The 5499-nt window shown below is 43.0% G+C and overlaps 1 long non-coding RNA gene across 1 annotated transcript; it reads right to left on the bottom strand.

Annotated features, from left to right (window-relative positions):
* Positions 1 to 442: 442 nt before the first annotated feature.
* LOC130117588 (uncharacterized) lies at positions 443 to 4383 on the bottom strand. Its single transcript, XR_008810698.1, has 3 exons — positions 4335 to 4383; positions 4025 to 4075; positions 443 to 533 (listed from the first exon to the last, which is right to left on the bottom strand). It is a non-coding gene; the product is annotated as an uncharacterized LOC130117588 (long non-coding RNA).
* Between the last annotated feature and the right edge of the window lie 1116 nt (positions 4384 to 5499).

The raw sequence follows: 5499 nt of genomic DNA, 5'->3' as shown, positions 1-5499 counted from the left end.
GTACATATCAAATACCTGGAAACAAAATGCAGAAAAGTCATAAATTTATTACGAGCTGTGGCTGCCTGCGACTGTGGGGCAGATAAACAGTCATTACTTGACATTTTTTTGGGCAGTTATGAGGTCAACAATAGATGATGGTTGGATGGTATCTGGAGCAGCAGCAAAGACATCATTGCAAAAAAAGTTGATAGACTACAGTAGAGCACTGCGAATATGTATAGGAGCTATTAAGTTAACCCCCAGTAATGCAGTACTAATAGAAGCAGGAGAGACACCACTGGAGTTAAGAAGAGCGAAACTCGCGCTTGCATATTGGGTCAGATTAAAAGGAAGTGGGGAAGAAAACCTTACAAAGAAGACGTTACAGGATTGTTGGGAATATTTCAAGTTCCAGAGGTATGGGTTTGGGTGGGCAAGAGACGAAAGAGTGAGGACATATGGAATGGAGGCCTTAGAGTTTACCAGGTCCACCCCCATTTAGTAGTGTACCCCCTTGGCTGTTCCCGGAAGTGAAGATAGACATGAGTATTCTGGAAAAGAAAAGAGAATGGTGAATGAATGAAGTGGGAGTTAAAACAAGTGTGTACCTGAGAAATAGTTATCATAGTTATCTCAAAATCTACACACATGGTTCCAAGAAGAAACAGGAATGTGTGGGAATTGGTATGTATGTACCCAAGTTTAAAATATATATTTCCAAAAGAATATCTTACCAGTTATCAGCAGAAATCGTGGCAGTCATTGGGTTACAAGGGGTTGAAGAGGTCAGACCTGATAGGGTGGTGATATGTACAGATTCAATAGCGATCTTGGAAAGTATACAGTCAACAAAAACTGCCAGAGAAGATTTAATCATTGAAATGTATCATAATTTGCTAAGTCGACACAGAGGTGGTATAAATGTACAATTCTGTTTGGCACCAACACACGAGGGACTGAAAGGGAATGAGTGTGCAGATAAACTATTAAAAAGGGCATTGCAAAAGGAAATAACAGTATCAGTTCCACTTGGAAAGGGAGAAGGAAAAGCAGTGATTAAGAGGAAAGGATAGGAGATATGGCAGAAAAGGTGGGAGGAAGACCAGAAAGGAAGGGGGTATTACAAAATACAAAAATCTGTCATAACAAAGAACTATAAAGAAAGGAACAGAAGGGAGGAAATCATAGTAACAAGACTGAGATTGGATCACACAGGATTGAATGGCACTTTGTTTATAATGGTGAAAAGGGACAGTGATAAGTGTGAGAACTGTGGAGTTAAAGAAAACGCTGAACATGTAATATTGCATTGTAACATGTATGAAGTGAAACGAGAAAGGTTACAGAATAAAGTCCGAGAGGCAGGAGGGGAGTGGAATCTGATGGGGGTACTGGGAACAGAAGGAGAGGGAGGGGGGATTAAAATCACCAGGAAGGCACTCTTTACTTTCTTAAGTGACACAAGGTTGATGGGTAGAATTTAAGAAATGGGGTAAAATGACATGATGTTACACACTGTGTCTGTGAATGTTCTCATTCATCCAGGTCATGGTTATGATGAGAGGCGAAACGTCTTCACGGATGTATACCAAGTCCAGTTGCGCTTGATTCAACTCCTTTGGATGTTACACATTGTACAGTAGGTGGTGGTATGCACCTTAAAGTTGTTTGCGATCCGCCAGTAAAACGAGAGAAGAAGAGACAGAAGACGAATGATGGCTTACGTTATTTAATAAACTGCTAATATGCATCCCGGACAGCCTCATCGTTAAAGTCAAAGTCAAGACATCACATATTGGCGACGAGGATATTGGATGGACAAAAAAAGTGCCTGATTGAGTACAAATGCCGAACTGGAGTTCAAGTTCAAGGCGACGGTAGGCCTGTGTCACACTAAATTGTAAACGTGCTAAGGCTGGACCAGTGAGAGGGAATAACAGTAAATAATTGCATAAAGATGAGTACAATGATTGGCCACCCTGTCAGCCTTCGAGGCTAAAGAGCAAATGTAACTTGCATGGATAATTAGACACGCTGGCCGCTGGCTGGTGGGTCTGACCCTTTAGTCGAGCGGTTAGCGATGTCTCCTGCGGTGCGGGCGATACGGGTTCGCTTCCCAGCCGCGGCAGTTCCTGTGGTTGCGTTGTCCCCCGAATTCGCTACATTGGTGTCAGAAGTGGGATGGGCCGACCGTAAGGCCATCGGAAGCGTATGCGCCCTGAGGCGTGAAGGAGCTGATATGCTTAAGCGCAGGGACACGCTTCCCGAAGGAGGGGGGTAACAAATGTAACATGCATGGATAAGTAGACACACTGGCTGGTGGGTCTGACCCTTTACTCGAGCGGTTAGCAATGTCTCCTGCGGTGCGGGCGGTACGGGTTCGCTTCCCGGCCACGGCAGTTCCTGTGGTTGCGTTGTCCCCCGAATTTGCTACACAAATGTGGGAAGACTACTGTGAGACAGATACTTAGCAGTTTTTCAAAGCGAATAGCATAGATGACGCGGAGAAGCAGAGAGCGATCCTCATCAGTGTAGTGGGTCCAGCCACGTGCAAACTCATGAGAAATCTACTGAGTCCAGAGAAGCCTAGCTCCAAAACATACCAACAGCTAAAGCTTTTGAATGCAAAGTCAGAAGCCACTAGCAAGAATGCTCAAAACCTGGACACTAAAGTAGACTGTAACCGAGTGAAAACAGAGGGCATGGTAGTAAGAAAGGAAGAGAAACAAAACAAAAATACTTACCAAAGACAGAGAGAATGCTACCTATGTCACTGGAAACAACACAGTGCACCCAAGTACAAGTTTAAAGAGGCAACGTGTCACTGTTGTGGAAAAATAGGGCATAATGCTAAAGCTTGACGTAATCGAAGCAGAGAGGTTGCGCACGCCAGTGACAACTAAGCACGCAGAGCAGAGCATAGAGGCTCACGCACACATCGCTCACACAACGTACGAGAGAGAGTGGACAATGGTGAGGATAATTCGGAATCAAAGGAAGCATTCACATTAGGCTGCATGAAAACAGAAACGACAATACAGAAAGTGAGACCTTTCAAAGCATTGGCGGCGCCAGCGGATTTTTATTGGGGGTGCTCAGTCGGAGCCCGACTATTAATTGGGGGTGCTACGGAACTGTGGATATACCAGTATACGCACGCATGACCAAACACAATCCCACGTGTTAAGAGTGGCTAATACACACACTGAGCAACACAAAAGTACGATGGAATCAGGCTCAAGCTCAAAACAGCGTGTGTGCACACTGTATGCACACAGAGCGGGTCAGCGACAGAAACCTCATGCATCGCTGTTGGTCTAAAAACAGCATATCAGACCTCGATCGGGATCAAAACCAAAACTGTACAAACATGATATAACACAACGCGACTGCTATTTCTCTCCAACATCCCAAAAACCATTAGACGCCTTGCATAACATACATCTCCAGGTATATAACTGTGCTGTCCTCTATATTTGTGCTGTATATAACTTGAAAGTCAGATAAACGCCTTCCTAACATCAAGACTGAAGACAGTTGGCTCCTTCTCTACAGGTTTATTGATGTTGCAAGGAAGGGTGAAATTAAACACATAAAAGGCATAATCAACACTATACTTGCGTTTAACATGTACAGATATACACAATGTAAATATACTTTCTTTAACATGAATTAAATCCCCTTGTTCTTTACTGTTACAGGTTGTGTTCATTGTATATTCAACTCCAAATGTAATACATGGCATCATATTTTAACATGTCATCAATTATCTGTTCATTCATTTGTAATCACTCTTACATGAACCTCCAATGGCCTAGAAACAGTGTAGCCGTTAGCAATGCTAACTCAGAAGATTTCTAACATCCAACTTAACAGAATGTAACATTGTTCCAAAACTAATGATCTGCGATCGTAGATAAAGATAAAACAATCAATACCTACCTACAATGCTACCATAGGCACAAGATGTATGCAGACGTCACTGGACCAACTCAGATACAACAATAGCAAAACAACAGCTCTCCGTGTCACGCTCACTTACCTGATTACTGGTTACATGACATAACTTTCTGTTACTGATGTCCTGTGATTCCTAAAGTGACCAAAACAAAATACAGAAACACATAAAGAATTACTTGAGAAAATGGAAACAAAAATTCTAACATGTTAACTTAGTTGTAACGAAACAATAACAATGCTGCCGGCTCCCTAGTAAGCAATGAGTGCACAGCTCATAGAATAAAGAATAACTTACAAAATATAAATAAAGAATAACGGTGAAGCATGACAACAGCTGTTATATGGCAATACCTGGCCTAGTAATACAGCGCCATTATAAGACAGTCACTCACCATTAGACGTCTTCATAGAAGAACAATGTGTCTGTTATTTTGATTGTTGGCCAAGGCATCGATGATTTCATCAGTGTCCAAATCTTTTTGGCCTCCTAGTGTTTATGGCCAACAATGCCATGTTACTGTTCTGGGTGTCCCCAACGCTGTTCCTCCGGTATGTTTTTAACTGCCAGAGGCAAGAGGAACTCCGCTCGCAGCTTCCTGATGACATGGGAAGTGTTATTGATATACAGTTTATACAAGTCCATAAAGGCATCCTTGTATGGACTCATAAGTGACAGGAACTCAATGGTCCTGTTAATGGTGTGTCCTTGCTCTTGTCTTTGCAGCAGCCGGCGGACCTGGTGTAACTCTGCAGCCAAGTTCTCTTCATTAATTCCATAATACCAGGACATTGGCAGTATAGCTTGTTTATTAAGAAAATATGTGTTTAGGGCTCAGGGCTGTCACACCCATCAGCACATCATTTGCTTCTGTTGAAAAGCATCTCTACATTACACTTAAGAGTCTGTCAATAACAGGAGAGAACGAGTGCTTTCGCATGTCATCCATGGTGTCATGCTTTCTCTGTATTGGAGCCTCGACTATAAAATAATGTGTTGAGGTGGTTGGGCCTGTCTTTTCTTGTGCGGTGGGGTCTGTGCAGTGATGCCAGCCTTCAGGCACAGGTCCTCTGCTCGTTCTCTAATATTTTTCCATGAATTCTCTGTGCGTTTTTCAGAGATGGCAGAGATTACGGACTGGGCCAGGTCTCTCGCCGATGCTAGATCAAGATTGGGTGACTGCAGCTGATCAAACATGAATAGATCTTCAAAGAGAGTCAGATGCAGGACAAACTGCTCATTTTTGACGGCATGTATAGCTCTTGCCTCGGCCTTCCTGTGTGGGTTCAACTGGTCGATCATGTCTAGCAGCGTAGCTCGGATGGATGGAAGACATTTCTTGATGTCACAGAGTGCAGAATACTGGCATACCCAGCATGTGTCGGATAACTTCTTGAGCTCTATGGGCTGCACTTTCGCTTCAGGTTCTTTCTGTTTTTTCATAAAGATATCGTGCACAATGGATCCGGAGAAAAAAATTGTACAGCATTTGCACCGTTTCGAAAAATTCAACTGCAGTTTTCACATCGTTTACCTAATCCACCAACACCAGATTAAGT

The sequence above is a fragment of the Lampris incognitus genome, chromosome 9, assembly GCF_029633865.1.
Source record: "Lampris incognitus isolate fLamInc1 chromosome 9, fLamInc1.hap2, whole genome shotgun sequence".
NCBI classification, from domain to species: Eukaryota; Metazoa; Chordata; class Actinopteri; order Lampriformes; family Lampridae; genus Lampris; species Lampris incognitus.
This window is presented reverse-complemented; position numbering and strand designations above follow the sequence as displayed.